This window comes from Protopterus annectens, chromosome 9.part0 (assembly GCF_019279795.1).
Source record: "Protopterus annectens isolate FY-2018-M chromosome 9.part0, PAN1.0, whole genome shotgun sequence".
Taxonomy (NCBI): domain Eukaryota; kingdom Metazoa; phylum Chordata; order Ceratodontiformes; family Protopteridae; genus Protopterus; species Protopterus annectens.
Window position 1 is genome coordinate 549,158,467 of NC_056743.1, and position 20,000 is coordinate 549,178,466.

The following is a 20,000-nucleotide window of genomic DNA, read 5'->3' on the forward strand; positions in this document are numbered from 1 at the left end:
TGAATTTTGTTATTTGCTAGTAATTACAGGTGTGGGGTAGCCACATTCTTTGATTTCCTGTCCTTGCATATTTAAACTGGTGCATGTGAAATAATTCCTGCTTTAAAACTTCAGCTTGGCCAGCTAAAAACTTGGTTATATTCAACTGGACGTATAAGAGAATTTAAGTACCTTTTTCTGCACTTTTTTTAAAAATACAGTATTTAAATTGATTTAAACTGTGTATGAAGGAGTGTTGAAGGAATTTTTATCTGAAGTTATTCTGCTCTTCAGTAACTTGAACTAAAGCTAGTGTTGGCTGAATTTTGTTATTTGCTAGTAATTACAGGTGTGGGGGTAGCCACATTCTTTGATTTCCTGTCCTTGCATATTTAAACTGGTGCATGTGAAATAATTCCTGCTTTAAAACTTCAGCTTGGCCAGCTAAAAACTTGGTTATATTCAACTGGACGTATAAGAGAATTTAAGTACCTTTTTCTGCACTTTTTTTAAAAATACAGTATTTAAATTGATTTAAACTGTGTATGAAGGAGTGTTGAAGGAATTTTTATCTGAAGTTATTCTGCTCTTCAGTAACTTGAACTAAAGCTAGTGTTGGCTGAATTTTGTTATTTGCTAGTAATTACAGGTGTGGGGGTAGCCACATTCTTTGATTTCCTGTCCTTGCATATTTAAACTGGTGCATGTGAAATAATTCCTGCTTTAAAACTTCAGCTTGGCCAGCTAAAAACTTGGTTATATTCAACTGGACGTATAAGAGAATTTAAGTACCTTTTTCTGCACTTTTTTAAAAATACAGTATTTAAATTGATTTAAACTGTGTATGAAGGAGTGTTGAAGGAATTTTTATCTGAAGTTATTCTGCTCTTCAGTAACTTGAACTAAAGCTAGTGTTGGCTGAATTTTGTTATTTGCTAGTAATTACAGGTGTGGGGGTAGCCACATTCTTTGATTTCCTGTCCTTGCATATTTAAACTGGTGCATGTGAAATAATTCCTGCTTTAAAACTTCAGCTTGGCCAGCTAAAAACTTGGTTATATTCAACTGGACGTATAAGAGAATTTAAGTACCTTTTTCTGCACTTTTTTTAAAAATACAGTATTTAAATTGATTTAAACTGTGTATGAAGGAGTGTTGAAGGAATTTTTATCTGAAGTTATTCTGCTCTTCAGTAACTTGAACTAAAGCTAGTGTTGGCTGAATTTTGTTATTTGCTAGTAATTACAGGTGTGGGGGTAGCCACATTCTTTGATTTCCTGTCCTTGCATATTTAAACTGGTGCATGTGAAATAATTCCTGCTTTAAAACTTCAGCTTGGCCAGCTAAAAACTTGGTTATATTCAACTGGACGTATAAGAGAATTTAAGTACCTTTTTCTGCACTTTTTTTAAAAATACAGTATTTAAATTGATTTAAACTGTGTATGAAGGAGTGTTGAAGGAATTTTTATCTGAAGTTATTCTGCTCTTCAGTAACTTGAACTAAAGCTAGTGTTGGCTGAATTTTGTTATTTGCTAGTAATTACAGGTGTGGGGGTAGCCACATTCTTTGATTTCCTGTCCTTGCATATTTAAACTGGTGCATGTGAAATAATTCCTGCTTTAAAACTTCAGCTTGGCCAGCTAAAAACTTGGTTATATTCAACTGGACGTATAAGAGAATTTAAGTACCTTTTCTGCACTTTTTTTAAAAATACAGTATTTAAATTGATTTAAACTGTGTATGAAGGAGTGTTGAAGGAATTTTTATCTGAAGTTATTCTGCTCTTCAGTAACTTGAACTAAAGCTAGTGTTGGCTGAATTTTGTTATTTGCTAGTAATTACAGGTGTGGGGGTAGCCACATTCTTTGATTTCCTGTCCTTGCATATTTAAACTGGTGCATGTGAAATAATTCCTGCTTTAAAACTTCAGCTTGGCCAGCTAAAAACTTGGTTATATTCAACTGGACGTATAAGAGAATTTAAGTACCTTTTTCTGCACTTTTTTTAAAAATACAGTATTTAAATTGATTTAAACTGTGTATGAAGGAGTGTTGAAGGAATTTTTATCTGAAGTTATTCTGCTCTTCAGTAACTTGAACTAAAGCTAGTGTTGGCTGAATTTTGTTATTTGCTAGTAATTACAGGTGTGGGGGTAGCCACATTCTTTGATTTCCTGTCCTTGCATATTTAAACTGGTGCATGTGAAATAATTCCTGCTTTAAAACTTCAGCTTGGCCAGCTAAAAACTTGGTTATATTCAACTGGACGTATAAGAGAATTTAAGTACCTTTTTCTGCACTTTTTTTTTTAAAAATACAGTATTTAAATTGATTTAAACTGTGTATGAAGGAGTGTTGAAGGAATTTTTATCTGAAGTTATTCTGCTCTTCAGTTATCTTAGTGGCATTGAAACTGCCCGCCCCTCAGCCTGCCTCTGGGCCCATCTCATTTGCTCACTCAACTGAGTGCAGTGAGATCATATTCTGATTTCAGGCACTCCTACTGTGTACAAAGAGAGCATCTGGGAAATAGAAAAAAAAAAAAAATTAAGCTTATTTCCTGCCTTTCTTGTTAAGTGGTACAGACTATTTGTAGGCTTCTGAGCCCCCAAGCCCTTCTGTGTTTGAGGGAAGCCTTCTAGCTTGTTTATTTCTTATAACTAGCCAGTTTTCTAGTTTCAGCACTCAAATCTGTTTCTTTGATCTCAGCACTTGTTCAGAAAAAAAAAAAAAAAAAAAAAAATTTCATCTGCTTTTACTGTACTTGTGTTTTACCTACTTCTTTTTACTTTTGCATCATCTTAAAATACTCAATTGTATTTATTACTGCTTGGTGTAACTCATTCTAAGCCTTTTGGTTTAAACACTTGGGCTTCGGACCAGTTAGTTGTTTTGCACTGAGAGGGTTTGTGGTCTGCACTGTTGTGGCAGAACAGGTAGCTTACATCCTTCTAGGTTGAGAACTGCTGATTGAGGGCTCAGTGTCTGTTATTCTAAAAGTGTATTAATTCTGGTTTAAGCACTTGGGCTTTCAAGCCAGTTATTTTACATTAAGAGGGTTCGTGGTCTGCACTCTTGTGGGAGGAGAGGTTGGTCTCTGCCCTTCTGAGCTGGGAATTTCTGGTTAAAGGCTTATAGTGCATGCATATCTGAACTGTTCCTTACTGAAGTTGGTGCGCCTTGTTTGCTGTGGCATAGACTGGATTCGGGCCTGCTGGATCTAGCTTTGTTTGTGTAACTTGAGCACTAATCCAGACATTCTCTAAAGTATTCAATGGTATTTATTACTGCTTGGTTGTAACTTGATTAAAGTGTAGCTATCATTCAAGTCTTTTGGATTAAGCACTTGGGCTTCAGAACAGTTGTTTTACATTAGGAAGGTTTGTGGCAAGCACTGTGGTGGCAGGACAGGTAGCTTTCATCCTTCTAAGTTGGGAACTGCTGATTGAGAGCCCAGTGTCCAAGTGTATTAGTTCTGGTTTAGGCACTTGGACTTCAGGCCAGTTATTTTACATTAAGAAGGTTTGTGGTCTGCACTCTTGTGGGAGAAGAGGCTGGACTCTGCCCTTCTGAGCTGGGAATTTTCTGGTTAAAGGTTTATAGTGCCTGAATATTTGAACTGTATCTTACTGAAATTGGTTCACCTTGTTTGCTCTAGCATAGACTAGATCCAGGCCTACTGAATCTAGCTTTGTTTATATGCTTGTTGTTTGTTTGCTTGTTATTTCCCTGGAAGCTAATTCCACCTAATACGCAACTTCTCAGCGCTTCTGTGGATCACTAGTGATATCTGCATTGCTTACTGTACTTATTTCCTTGTTTCACTTGAAAGAAAGTTACTGTTTGTCATTTTGCATTTAGTTACTTGTAACACATTGCACTCAAGTTACCTGGCACTTGCTCACTAAAGCAATTATATAAGTCAGCACTAAAAATTAAAAGCACTACACCCTCACTCCCCACTGGCCCTTGTTTTCAATTAAGGATTTCCCAATATTATTCTAGCATGTCCAAAGGTCAGTTGTCAATCTCCTCTCCGGTCCAGCTGGTGAATCTGGGAATCTTGAGGCAATGTTATAACTGCCTCATGTACACAGACAACCCTCTCCTCCTCCCACATAACACAAATACTTGCGAGAGATGCAGCTATTTAGCCAAACTGGAGGCTGAGCTCTCTCAACTCAGGACTGGAAAGACCAGACAGGAGGAGAAGGCAACTACACACACCACAAAACCAGCCTCACATAATGCTACCACTCCACTGAATCAAACACATAAACACACAAAGACATACTCGGAGGCTCTGAGTAAAATTTACCTAAACAGCAGAGGCCTCCAAAGCAGACACCCAAACAACTGCTACCTCAAGACACCCCACAAGCAACACATAAACCACAAAAGCAGTGTGCAAAGCAGTCACAGCCCTTAAGGCCAAATACAACACCAAACATACTTGTCATAGGTGACTCCATAGTCAGACACACTGACGTCCCACTCACCAGGCTGAACAAGGAGAGGGTCACAGTAAGCTGCCTATCGGGCTAGAATCCGCCACATAACACAAGCACTGGTCACTCCATGGCAAGTACAAATATGACACAGTCATTGTCCATGCTGGTGTGAACGACCTGAGACGCACCTCCCTGGACTACATGAAAAGAGACATAGAGGAGCTCTCTGATTATGTAGCCCAGGCAGGTATGACCCTAACCCTGAGCAGTATCCTTCCTTCACCAAGAATGATGCCACAATATAGAGACAAGATGATCAGCTTTAACAATTGGCTTAATGTCTGGTGTCATTCAAAGGGGATCCAGTGTCTGTCTGCCTGGGATGACATGCTTGACAAGCCACGCTGCGCAAGGGACGGCTTGCACCTGTCACCCTGGGATTCGGATATTGGCTAAGGCTCTTGCCACCCCATAGTGCCTTTTTAGGCAAGGCTCAAATTCTAAACCTACCACCCTAGAAAACAAAAATGGGAAGAAACTGAGGGTAATGCTGCTCAATGCCAGAAGTCTAAATCTCAAAATGCACGCACTCGAGGCCCTTCTCAGTATGGAGAACATCGATGTCTGTGCTGTAACTGAAACCTGGTTCAAGGCTCCTGAGAGCACCCGGCACTATTAGGTTTTACCTCATATCATGCGTTCGGCCCCAAAACCCGGACCACACCACAAAAGGAGGGTGTATCCATATTCATAAAGGATACTCACACCTCCAGGTTGGTGGCAACGCACGAAGCTTCGGAAACCATCCAGGTGCAACTAACCATAGGCAAAACTGCTCTACAAATTGTAGCATGCTACAGGCCACCCTCTCAAACTCAGGAACCCCACACAGCCTTCCTGAAGACACTGGAGGGTATAAATGTATCTCCAAACACCATCATATTGGGTGACTTCAACTACCCGAATATAGACTGGGAACATTACTCAAGCCCTAACTTTCTAGCCCAACGGTTCCTGGAGTTCATAAATTCAAATGCCATGGAACAGCTAGTCACTGTTCCCACGAGAGGAGAAAATATACTAGATCTCATTGTCACAAACATGGGGACAAAATGCTCCACACCGGAAGTATATCCCTCATTGGTGAGATCTGATCATAAACTAATCTCACTGGAAATCCACATCCCGCCCCACCCCAAGCAAAAAGACCATAGTGAAGAACTTCTCTAAAGCAAACTTCACACTACTCAAGACTGGTGTGGTATCCTTCAAGGCCCCTGAGCCAGAGGAAACCACAACCCAAGCTGCGGAAGCCCTTACAAATGCCTTCTATGAACACCTCCAGGACTGCATGGATCAGGCAATCCCAAATAAAACCAAGACTCTTTCCACAAAGGGCAAACGTCCAGTCTGGTGGACCCCAGCCATTAACAAACTTTACAATAAGAGGAGAAAGCTATTACATGATAGAACAAAATCCATAAAAGGAAGTCACCCCTGATCATTATTAGTAAAAATTACGAGCACTCATAAAATCAACTAAGGCCAATTTTGAGAGAAAAATTGCCATGGATTCAAAGGACAATCATAAGGCCTTTTTCAGCTATGTTAGGAACCTGGGTGGAAACTCCCAGATATGCTCAGAATTAGTCCAAAATGATACAAAAATCACTGAACCCACAGACATTGCCAACATACTGGCAGACAGGTTCAGTGCAAACTTCACCCACCTCTCCCCCCTTAAAGGAGAGATAACTATCCCAGCCGAGTGTAGCCTCCCGGACATCTCAAATGCGCAGGTGAAAGCTGCTCTCTCTAAAGCTAAAAACACAGCATCAATGGGACCGGATAGTGTCCCCGGCTGTGTGCTACACGAGCTAAATGAGGAATTAAACCCGCACATAAGGCAGCTGTTTAATCTCAGCCTTACCACAGGATACGTGCCCAAGGAGTGGCGTACGGCAACTGTGGTCCCACTCCACAAAGGCGGTGCCTCTACAGACCCTGGTAATTACCGCCCTTAAGCTTAACAAGTCTAGTCTGCAAAGCTATGGAGAGGATCATAATGGAGCTCATAAACAAAGATATAGGGGACTTGCAGACATTGGACCCGACCCAGTTTGGCTTTGTCAAGGGAAGATCATGCCTTTTGAACTTGGTTGACTTCTTCGAAACAGTCACCAAGGCCATTGATGAGGAAAGGCAGTCCATACAGCCTACCTTGACCTTGCAAAGGCTTTCGACACAATACCCCACTCGGGTATTGTAGAAAAACTTACCAGCTTAAATGTAAACCCATATGTCACAAGATGGGTTGCAAACTGGCTTAAGGACAGAACCCACAGGGTTAGAGTTGCTGGCGCTGTGTCAGACTCCAAGCCGGTCACAAGTGGTGTCCCACAGGGCTCGGTCCTTGGCCCCTATTGTTTGGCATCTACTTCTCAGAAGTACAGGCCAACATGGGAGGACTTTGGCTGACAAAGTTTGCAGACGACTGCAAACTGGGCGCCATAGTGGAAAGTGCATCGGACACGGATATCCTTCAGAAGGGACTCACGGAAACAGATAGCTGGTGCCAGAGCCATGGCCTGAAGTTAAACGCCAAAAATGTATAGTCATACCCTTCGGGAAAAACAAGGTAACCCCAAGCTACCATATAGGTGACAATCCACTAAGCACAGAAGAGGTTATCAGGGACCTGGGGACCCAGGTTGACAGTGGCCTTTCTTTTGACACTCACATTGCTAAAGTGGTTAGAAAGACCTTCTACATTGCCCACCTGATCATGAAGGGATTCACATCCAGATCTAGTGAGGTCATTGTTCCCCTGTACTCTTCACTTATCAGACCAATGATCGAGTACAATGCCCCATTCGGGATGTATCTCACCCGACATCTGCAGCAATTGGAGAGACCCCAAAAGTTCCTCACCAAAAGGATAAAGGGACTCCAAAATCTGTCATATGCTGCCAGATTGAAGAAACTCCAGCTCTATTCAGTCGCATACCGTCTGCTCAGAGGTGACATGTGCCTGACATACAAGGCCATGTCCAACCCGGAATTAATGGACATGCTCCACCTCAAAAAATCCAAATCCACCAAAACCACTAGAGCAAGCGACTTAAACCTTAGCACGGATATAAATAGGACGTGCTGGAGGGATAGATTTATCACTCAGAGACTCCCTATGCTGTGGAATAAAATCCCGGTCCATGTGAGGCAGAGCACCTCGCTGACTCTGTTCAAGAGAAATCTAGACCTGTGGATGGGAGATCGCAGGTTTACCCCAGGAATCAACTCTGTGTCACTGCTGGACAGAGGCACAACAAACTAATGGGCACAGTATTTTTTCATATAAGGGGTGGCGTAAGCCACAATAATTTGGGCTAGGCTTATAAATGCCTTAGGGCAGATAGCCTAGTATAAACCTATGAACCTATGAACCTATGATATGTGAATATGAGAGACCTTCACTAACAGGACTGATATGTGAATATGAGAGTCCATCCTTAGCAAGACTGATATGTGAATATGAGTCCTTCACCAGCAAGACTGATATGTAAATATGAGAGTCCTTCACCAGCAAGACTGATATGTAAATATGAGAGTCCTTCGCTAACAGGACTGATATGTAAATATGAGAGCCTTTCTCTAGCAGGACTGATATGTGAATATGAGAGTCCATCGCTAGCAGGACTGATGTGTAAATATGATAGTCTTTCGCTGGCAGGACTGATATGTGAATATGAGAGTCCTTCACTAGCAGGACTGATATGTGAATATGAGAGTCCATCGCTAGCAGGACTGATATGTGAATATGAGAGTCCTTTGCTAACAGGACTGATATGTGAATATGAGAGTCCTTCACTAGCAGGGCTGATATGTGAATATGCGAGCCCTTCACTAGCAGGACTGTTATGTGTATATGAAAGTCCTTCGCTAGCAGGACTGATATGTAAATATGAGAGCCTTTCTCTAGTAGGACTGATATGTTTATACTCTAGTCCTTTGCTGGCAAGACTGATATGTGAATATGAGATCCTTTCTCTAGCAAGACTGATTTGTGAATATGAGAGTCCTTCTCTAGCAGAACTGATATGTAAATATGACAGTCCTTCGCTAGCAAGACTGATATGTAAATATGAGATTCTTTCTCTAGCAGGACTGATTTGTGAATATGAGAGTCCTTCGCTAGCAAGACTAATATGTGAATATGAGAGTCCTTCGCTAGCAGGACTGATATGTAAATATGAGAGCCTTTCTCTAGTAGGACTGATATGTGAATAACAGAGGCCATCGCTAGCAGGACTGATATGCAAATATGAGATCCTTTCTCTAGCAAGACTGATTTGTGAATATGAGAGTCCTTCGCTAGCAGGACTGATATGTGAATATGAGAGTCCTTCGCTAGCAGGACTGATATGTCAATATGAGAGCCTTTCTGTAGTAGGACTGATATGTGAATAACAGAGGCCATCGCTAGCAGGACTGATATGTAAATATGAGATCCTTTCTCTAGCAAGACTGATTTGTGAATATGAGAGTCCTTCACTGGCAGGACTGATATGTGAATATGAGAGTCCTTTGCTAGCAGGAATGATAAGTGAATATGAGAGTCCTTCGCTGGCAGGACTGATATGTGAATATGAGAGTCCTTTGCTAGCTGGACTGATATGTGAATATCAGAGTCCTTCGCTGGCAGGACTGATATGTGAATATGAGAGTCCTTCACTAGCAGGACTGATATGTGAATATGAGAGTACATCGCTAGCAGGACTGATATGTGAATATGAGAATCCATCCCTAGCAGAACTGATATGTTAGTATGAGAGTCCTTCGCTAGCTGGACTGATATCTAAATATGAGTGCCTTTCTCTAGCAGGACTGATATGTGAATCTGAGACTTCTTCACTAGTAAGACTGATACGTGCTTGTCTGAAGGTTTAGTGTGTCAAGTATGGGAGGGCATGCTGAAGGTTGCAATATGTTTCACTTAAAAACTGTGTCTTCCTGTAATATTGTTTTGTCTCATATTTTTCCCTTGCCATCATAACATTTCTTATTTTCTGGTATGTCATTCAGGATTACTGCCAGTCAACATTCACAAAATGTTTTATAGTTCCCTTTTTCAGAATGTGTTAATACCGATCTCAACTGTCTAGAATTTTGTAGAACATCCCTGATTTTGCATCATATTTTGCCCTGTCCCTCTCATGTTTTTTTTTTCTGCTGACGTCATCTATTGCAGATGATTAACTCTTTGACCTGTTAATGAGTTGCTTCCTGAAGTCAAGGGTATGGAGTTTGATTTCTTTCATATCCATTTGCCTACTGTATGATTGTGAGCAAGTCAAGTTAATTAGACCAGGTTTCCCGTCACCCCTGAAAAATGGTGTCTTGTTCAGTGAGTCTACCTAGTTAACTTACTGAAGATAATTCTTATTGTTTGGAAAATGTATGTTGATATAAAACCTTTTGCTAACTAACTTTTTCCGTCAATTGATTTTGGTCTTTGCCCCAACCCCCATTTGTTTTTGTCTTTGTTCACATTTCTTGTGCAAACAATTGAGAAGTATGCCTGATGACAGCAATTTGGGACAGCGGTGTATTCTTGTGTGAAGTAAGTTGGAATGCTTTATTATACTGCTTAATGTTGAGAGCCAGTGGGGTGGGGTTACAATGGGTTATACTTGCATCTGTGACCTGTCTGACGTTTTAGAATGTCCCTGATTTTGTCTCACATGTTGCTCTGACCCTCGTAAAATGTTTGATTTTTTGTTAAGTTACTGAATGTTACAGTCAATCAATGGCAGATGCATAACTCTCTTTCAGAAAATGCATGTTGGTATACATCCTGTTGGCTGTGATGTAAAGTGAAGTAAAACATTGCAGGCCCATCTTTTCATTTGTTTTCAGAATGCAGTGCCATTTTTCCCCTTTCTGTTTGGCATGTCAGTTTATGCTCCAGTATACAAATCTGATTTCTGAGATGTATTGCTTTTTTTCTCTGTGTATGAGAGGACGTAGGCATGTTTATGTGTGAACGCTTCTTTGTGCGTGTTTTCATTAAGAAGAAAACTGATGGAGACAATGCACTTGCTGTTTGCAATACAGAAACTGCTTTTTATTTATTGTCTATTCACCTCTTGGAAAGCCTCAGATGTCTGCTATACTTTGCAGAATACCATCATTTTTTTGTCAATTTGTGAAGAAATTTGTGGTTTCTGGGAAACTGTTGAGGACTTGAGAGAGTAAATAATCAATGACATTTGAAATAAAGGCTCAGTGTCCTTCTGAAAATGCATGCTAATGCAACACTTGTCATTTTACAAAACATTCTAAGTACATAAAAATAATACTTAAAATCTGTCCCTGGTCTACGTCTTTTTCCTCTAAATATGTTTGGCTGTGTGCCTTATTATTGTGCTAGTAGGCTGACAGCTATATTTCTTGAGCAAGATACACAAAGCTATTGGGAATGCAGATTGAATGGGTCTATTATACAACTATGCAAGAGGCCCATGTCACTGTTTTGATTTCAAGGGAAGAAAGAGTTTTCCACGAGTGTGCTCAGTGGTCAGAGAGAGGGCTGAAAACCAGGAAGTTGACTGGAGAGACAGTACAACAGTTCAAGGGGGCTCTAGCATCTCAAGAAGAGGAAGAAATAAGTAAAGTTTAAGAAGAATGGCAGCGCCTCAAAACAGCATTTGTGAGGACTACAGAACAGATATGTTGCCAAGTCAGGTATTGAAATAAGGTATGTAAGGAAAGCTGGTGGTAGAATGCAGAAGTGCAGGAAGTCATCAAAAGAAAGAAGAGTATAGGAAAAAGTGGGAAATAGAAAACATGGATGAAGCTAAGATAGAATACTGGTTGTCTAACAAAGAAGCTAAGAAAGGAGTTGCAATAGCAAAGAACATGGCATCATAGGCATTCTACCGGCTTCTGGAAAGTGACTAAGTAAGTGGCACAAATAAACTATATCGGGTTTCAAGGCAAAGACAGAAAGTCAAAAAAGATAGTCAGATACCTTTTATAAGGGATGCCAGCAGCAACCTGCTCACCAGTCCACAGGACATCAAAGTCAGATGGAAGAAATATTTCCAACAGCTTCTCAATGAAGAAAACTCCACAGAAGCTGTACTACCCCAGAAACAGCTTAAGATGAGGGAAGAGGAGGAACCCACTATAGACAAAGTGAGAGCAGCACTAAGGAAAATGAAATTGGGGAAAGCCGCAGGCTCAGATGAGGTCAGAACAGATATGATAAAGATGCTGGGTAAGATGAGGGAGAAATGGCTCCTGATGGTATCATAGCAGTGTGGGGAGAAAAGCGTATCCGGGATGACTGGAGAATAAACATACTCACACCAGTGTACAAGAACAAATGGGACATCCATAACTGTGGGCAGTACAGACGTAGCAAACTCCTGTCACATTGCATGAAAGTTCTAGACAGGGTGATTGATAAATGGATACACAGAGTAATACAAAGTAAGGTGGGAGATGAGCAGTTCAGAATTAAATCAGGAGGCAGCACAACTGACCCAATGTTTGCAGTGGCACAGATAGTTGAGAGGAAGCTAGAGATGAGGACAGAGTCCAAATGGGCATTCCTAAACTTGGAGAAACCATAAGAAAAGGTTCAAGAAAGCTGATTTAGTTAGTACTGTAGTGGTTTTATGTCCCAGAAACATTCGTAGAATTAGTGCAGGCTATGTACAAGGACTGAACGACTCAAGTACAAACAGTGTTTAGTCTTATAGAGGGGTTCCCAGTAAGAATTTGTGTGCACAAGGGTTCAGCTCTTAGCCCAGTGCTGTTCATACTGGTAATGGACTGCATTAACAAATAGGTCGGAGGGACAGATCAACAAAGTTGCATTACAGGCAGACTCAGAGTAAGAACATCAGTAAAGGATAAGGGAACTGAATGCAAAACTGGAGGTACATGGGATGAAACTACACACAGATAAGACAGTGGTAATGGCAGCAAACTGGGGAAGTCAGAAGAAGCTGAGAATTGAGACAGAAGGGAAGTTAGTGGAACAGAATCATAGCTTCAAGTATCTGGAAGGTGGTTGTGGAGAAGGGTAGTATGAATGAAGAGGTCAAAGCTAGAATCAGAGGATCTGCAGCCAAACTGACAGAGTGTCAGGTGTAGTGTATGACAGAAAAACACCAAAGAAGCTGAAAAGTAAGGTCTACAAGGCAGTGGTGCCACCAGTACTACTGTATGGTATAGAAACCTGGGCAGTAAATGCAGAGCAGATGAGGAAGCTAGAGGTGACAGAAATGAAGTGCCTGAGAAAGGTGGAAGGATGCACACTGTGGGACAGATGAAGAAATGAGGATATAAGAGCAGAAGCCAAAGTAACTCCAATTACAGAAAAGATCAATGTGACAGATTCCTCTGGTTTGGGCACATGTGCAGAAAAACAGAAGACAATCTGCTGAAGAAGATTTGGGACAGGCAGGAAGAAGATAAGAGGAAATAAGGGCATTCACCAAAGAGATGGATGGATCGTGTGAGATCTGAGATAGTCAGGCATGAGTGTTAAAGAAGGTAAGAGTGGAGCATTGAATTGATAGAGATGGGAACAGTTAATATGACACCCCAACCAGATGTAGAAAAATGGGAAAAAGGGGACTGATAATGATGACAGTGCACACGTGTGTGTATGTGTTAAATAACAGTAATTATCAATAAGTAACCTACTTTATTTGGTGTAGAAGGTGCATCTGTGCATAATCCATTGATCTGTATGTATGGATACTGTGCATTACATTCTAAAGTTCCACTTGAATTAAAATGGCTAATGAGTCTAGCAGTCAACTCCTCTATGACATAATCTTACTAAAGCAAACAAATGACTGATGTTCACCACAGATCATGTTTAGATCATGTTGTACATGGTATGTGCTTGAATCTTTAACAAATGCCGTCGACTGATAATTGTCAGTTCAAAGGTTCATAGGTAGGTACTAGGCTATCAGCTAGGGCCTATACAAGCCTAGCCATAACGATTCCCTGGCTATTGCTTCCTACAAATATTTACTTTCCTGGACCTCTGTCTAGCAGGGCTACGGATGTGATCCCCGGGGTGAATTTCCTATCTCCCATCCAATCGTCAAGGTTCCTCTTGAAGAGGACTATTGAGGCACTCTGTAATAGGCTGCCCATACATGTCAGGCAGAGTATGGGGAGTTTCTGGGTCAGAAACCTATCCGTCCACCATGTTTTATTCATCGTGATGACAAAGTTAAGATCCCTGGAGCATGTGGCTCAGAGGGATTGGGATTTCTTTAAGTGTAGCATGTCCAACAACTCTGGGTTTGACATGGCCTTGTGTGTTAGTCAGAGATCGCCTCTGAGTAGGCGATATATGTGACAGAGTATAGCTGGAGTTTCTTTTGACAGTCAGCATAAGGTATCTGTTTTCGGCCAGTGATTCTTTTGTGACATATATCTGCAGCCTTTTTAGTTGTTGCAGATGTCTTTTGAGGTACATACCAAATGGGGCATTGTATTCTATAATGGGTCTAATGAGGGATGAGTACAGAGGGACAATGACCTCCTTTTTTCTGGATGAAAAGTCCTTAGTGATGAGGTGTGCCATGTAGAAGGATTTTCTGTTGTGGCTATGTGGTTATCAAAGGTGAGACCACTGTCCACCTGTGTCCCTAGGTCTCTGATTACACTTTTGGTGTTTAGTGTACTGCCATCTATGTGGTAGTTCACAGGTACATATTTTTTCCCAAAGGGGACAACTATACATTTTTTGGCATTTAGCTTGACCCCATGGCTCTGGCACCAGGCATCTGTTTCGGTAAGGCCCTTTTCTACTATACTCACATAATTTGTGGATTTAATAATGGCTCCCAGCTTGCAGTCATCTGCGGACTTTATAAACCAGAGTCCCTTAGTGTTGGCCTGTACTTAAGAGAAGTAGATGCCAAACAAGAGTGGCCCCAGGACAGAACCCTGTGGTACACCACTTGTCATTTGTCTGGAGCTGGATTTGGAGTCGGCTACTTTTACAGTGTGTGTTCTGTCAGTAAGCCAGTTTGCAACCCATCGAGTGATGTAGGGATTAATGCCCACCTTACCCTCGTCCACGGCTCTGGAGACTGATTCGAAGAAGTCGATCAGATTCAGGAGGCAAGATCAGCCCTTCACAAACCCAAACTGGGTGGGTTCCAGTGTTTGAAGGTCACCAATGTCTTTGTTTATAAGTTCCATGATAATACGTTCCATGGCCTTGCAGATCAGGCTCATCAGACTGATGGGACAGTAGTTCCTGGGATCCAAAGTGGATCCCCCCTTATGGAGTGGGATGACTGTTGCTGTGCGCCACTCTGTGGGCATGAAGCCTGAGGTGAAGTTATTAAACATGACACATAGGTGAGGTGCCAGTTGTCGTCTGGTCCCATGGATGCTGTATTCTTGGCTTTGAAGAGTGCGGTTTTTACCTGAGTGGCCGTGATTACCGGAATTTGGCATTTTTTTTGGTATTGAGATGAGCCCTTTAGGGGGGGGGGGTGAGAGGGGGTGAAGTTGGCACTGAATCTATCTGCCAGGATATTGGCAGTATCCTTGGGATCAGTATATCTAGTGCCATTCTGCTGTAGCTCAGAGCAGATCTGAGTATTGCCATTTAGATTCTTGACATAGCTATAGAATGCCTTGTGGTTGTCTTTGGAATCTTTGGCAATTTTGTTTTTGTAACTAGCTTTGTAAGATTTTATGAGGGATCTCAGCTTTCTACTGAGGTTGATGAGGGAGTTTTTTGAATCCTGGGTTCTTCCTCTTTTCTGCAACAGTTTCTTCCTTCTGTTGTACAGCTTGTTTATGGCAGGGGACCACCAGATTGACTTCCTTTTTTTAGAGGACAGCATCTTGGTTCTATTTGGGATGACTCAGTCCATGCACAAGTGAATGTGCTCGTACAGCACCTTAGTGTAGGATTCAGCAGTTGAACTTCCAGTTCCCATCTGCATAGGTGTCGTGAAGTTTGTTACTTCTGACTTGAGAAGTATGAAGTTGGCTTTGGAGAAGGTTTTTACAGAGGTTTCCTTAAAGGGGGGTGGGGGTGGGATGTGGATGTCAAGGGTGATTAGCTTATGGTCTGATCTGACCAATGGGGGGGGTGACCACTGGTATGGAGCATCAATCTCTCATGTTGGTAATGACCAGGTCTAGAATATTAGTACCCTTGGTGGGACTATGAATTAGTTGCTCTAGGGTGTTGGAATTTACAAATTCCAGGAACTGTTAAGCAAAGGTGTTGGCACAGGAGTAGTTTTCCCACTTAATGGCAGGGTAGTTGAAAACACCCAGTATTAGGGTCTTTGGTCGTATCTTAATATTTTCCAGTATGTTAAGAATGGTGTAGTGAGAATCTTGGGGCATGGTGGGGGATCTGTAGCAAACCACAATTTGTAATGCAGTCGTACCTAGTGTTAGTTGCACCTGGAGAATTTCAGATGCATTGTGTTGGGCAACCAGCCTGGAGGTGTGAATATCTTTGGTAAATATGGACACTCCTCCACCTTTAGTGTTTCGGTCTTGGTTTGGTGGCGGAAAAGTGTGGTATGAGTTGTAGCCTGGTATTGCAGGGATGCTCAGTGTAGCTTTACCTTCAGATTTTGCTTGCTTGTACCCATTATGGTGGTAGTTTTGTCCTTTGAACCTTGCCTAAAAAGTTCATACTCAAGAATCTGCCATTTGATAACCTGGTGTACCATAGGGAATTCACAGAACATAAGTTTGTCATTCCATTTGGTCATTATGTTTACATCTCAGATTTGTTGATCAAATACTTCATTTGTTTAACTTAAATTATATTAAAACCACAGTACTTTTACCACTATCACTGTTTCACATATTGAGTCACTTTTTACCCATTCCCCCATGTGACCTTAGATTTCAACATGATACTTAACTTTTGTTACTGATACTTTTTTATTTCTTACACCCCATCATTGCATAGAATGTTCTCTTGGGGTTTTGAAGAAAAGAATTAGGACTATAGTAACTCATAGAAGTGTAAAATGTTTGTAATATAAAATAACATTGTAGTTTACTGATCAGGAGCATTTAAAACATGGAAGATTAAACCTAGGACTTGCAAAATTATAGACCGTGACAGATGTGGATATAGGCATTTATGCAACATCAGTTATATGTGCCTTCTGATGAAATGATCTGCAGAAAATCTAGCACTCTAGAAAAGGTCTTTGTTAATTACCTTTCAATTGCAATTGTGTAATGCTGTTCATTCAATTCACACTGTCAAGTGACTGGCTGGAGGAGTGGACATTATAATTGATTGATGTTAAGAACATATTATAGTTCTTCTATAATTAGTTTTTTCTGCAAGTGATCTGAATGATATTTGTTCATTTTAGCCCTTAGAGTTAAGACAGAAAAAGAAAGAAGATGGTAATGTAGTATTCGTTAGCAACACTATTTACATATGCTTCATGGTTGCATAAAAAGAACAGATACTTTACATTAATATATTTCATTTACTGCTTTTTTTTTTTTTTTTTTTTTTTATGAACAGTCACCTTTAGAGCTAACTGTTAACTGTCATTACTAAAAGAGTGTAGGAGGTTGCAAGAAGAGCTATATTAACTTCTACTCATATCTAACACTTTCTTTTCACTGCCAGCTATTCCGTCTCTTATGCTATTTATGCTGAGACACTGATACTCGATAAACCTATAATAATAATATCGATTAAGGAGTACATTACAAACAAGCAGATGAAATCCAGGTATGCAAAGTAATGGAAGTAGTCTAGCCAAGAAAATAAATGTGTTGCAGGAAGACCAGATATGGATGGTCACAATCTACCCTGATGATTTGCTTTTTGTATGGATGGTCACAATCTACCCTGATGATTTCCTTTTTGTATGGATGGTCACAATCTATCCTGATGATTTCCTTTTTGTATGGATGGTCACAATCTACCCTGATGATTTCCTTTTTGTATGGATGGTCACAATCTACCCTGATGATTTCCTTTTTGTATGGATGGTCACAATCTACCCTGATGATTTCCTTTTTGTATGAATGGTCACAATCTATCCTGATGATTTCCTTTTTTGTAGACATGATTCTAGATGTTAGTTGACACTGGACAGAGGCACGTGGCAAAGTTACCTTGCAGAAAGTAGTCACATATGACTTAAAGAAGTATACAGTGTTGCCGGATAAACATACTATTTATTCTACTAATATGTATCCCCAAACACACCCTCCCTAGTTACAAGTGTTACGTGGTGTGTAACATCTTGTCAAACATAAAGATGAATATACAATATTGATGGTCATTCTAAACCTATATATTCACAAGTATGATTGTCAGATTTACTGCATTTTGGTTCATAGGTGGTTACTGGGCTATTGACCCTAAGGTCTTTATAAGCCTAGCCATGCGTACCCAATATAATACTAGAGAAACCCAATACAAAGGATCTTGCCTAAATTACAGGTCTTACTTAGTAATGACTGCCCCATATCTAGGAGGGTCATAGGTGAAATCCCCAGCAGGAATTTACAGTTTCCCATCCAGTCATCCAGGGTACCCTTAAACAGGGTCATAGAGGGGGTTTGTTTGATGTGAATCAGTGGCCTATTCCAGAGGAGTGGCACCCTCTGAGAGACAAATCTGTCTCCCCAGCAGATCCTGTTTATGTTGCAGGCCAGGTTAAGGTTCCTGGAGCAGGTGACCCTTGCCCCATTTGATTTGTTGATGTGCAGCATTTCCAATAGGTTTGGATCAGAGATTGCTCTGTAGGCCAGGCACAAGTCTTCTCTAAGTACTCTGTATGCTACTGAATACAGTGACAGTGACTTCAGTCTGTCAATGTATGACATGTGGTGGAAATCCTGAATTTTCTTGGTTAGAAATCTCTGAGGTCTCTCAAGTTGCTGCAGGTGCCTGGTAAGGTGTGTACCAACAGGAGCAATGCATTCAATTATTGGCCTGATGAGGGTTGAGTACATGGATATTATGACCTCTTTCACTCTTGAGGCAATGCCTCTGCTAATGAGGTGTGCACTGTAGAATGCCTTCTTTACCAGAGTAGACACATGGTGGTCAAAATTTAGGCTGCAGTCAACTTGCATTCCCAAGTCTCTCACTACTAAGTTGTTACTTAGAGTATTATTATTTATATGATAGCCTGCAGGGATATTGTTTTACCAAAGGAGATGATAATGAGTCCATGGCTTTGGCACCAATCATTGGTTTGTGTAAGTCCCTCTTGAAGTATATTGACATTGTTTGGAGATTCAGTGATGGCACCTAATTAGCAGTCATCAAGTAAACTTAGTCAGCCACAGCCAGTCTGTTTTGACCTGAACTTCTGAGAAATATAGTTCAAATAATAGGGGGCCCAGCACTGACCCCTCTGGAACCCCACTGGTGACAGGTCTGCTGGTTGAGGTAATGTCCCCAACTTTGACTTAGTGTAATCTGTTGGTGAGCCAATTAGCAAAACACCTGATGACATAAGGGTTGATATTCAATTGGGAGAGTTTATCAATGATGCCTAATTGTGAGATTGTGTCCAAGGCCTTAGCTAAGTCAAGGTAGGCAGTGTGCACAGATTTGCCTTTGTCTATGACTCTAGTGACATTTTCTAAGAAGTTCATCAGGTTTAACAGGCATGACCTGCCTTTGGCAACACCAAACTGTGTCGTATCAAGGGTTTGGATATGACCTATATCCTTATTTGTAAGGTCCATGATGATTCATTCCATGGCCTTACAGATAAGACTGGTTAAGTTTATGGGTCTGTAGTTTCCAGTGTCTGTTGCTGTACCCCTTTTATCAATTGCTGTTTTCTATTCAGCAGGGACAAAACCAGTACTCAGACTGTGGTTGAAGAAAGTACCTAATGGAGTTGCTAACTCATGTTTTAGACCATTTAAAATGCAGCCTGGGATGCCATCCGGTCTCATATAGGCTGCATTTTTGGCCATGAAGAGAGCATTAATGACTTGCTCTTCGGAGATGTAAGTTGAAGGAGGGAAGATGGAATGCTTTCTGGAATGTTTCGAAAGGACGGGGGGGGGGGAGGGGGATTTCACCAAACCTGTCAGCTAATGGGTTAGCTATTTTCACAGGATCAGTGTGTGTAATGCCATCCCCAGCTACTTAACACATGTCTGACTCTTACCTTTTAGGTTACAGATAAAGCTGAAGAATGCCTTATAGTTATCCTTAGCTATGGTTGCTAAATTCTTTTCGAAGTTGCCCTTAGAGGATTTTACAAGTTGTCTTATTTGTTTGTTCAAGCAGAGGAGGGTGTTGTTCCAGTCGTGGGACAGCTATTTTATATTCATATACAGCAACTTCTTCCGCTTGTTGTATAACGTATTAATGTTAGATGTCCACTAAGGAGGCTTGTTTTATTCTTGAGGATCTTTGATCCTATCAGGCACAGCTGCATCAATACATTTATGTAAGTGTTTGTACAGGGTATTTGTGTATAACTTAGTATAGTTGTCAATGCCATCTGTGGGACAGGAGCTGGGAAATTATTTATACCTT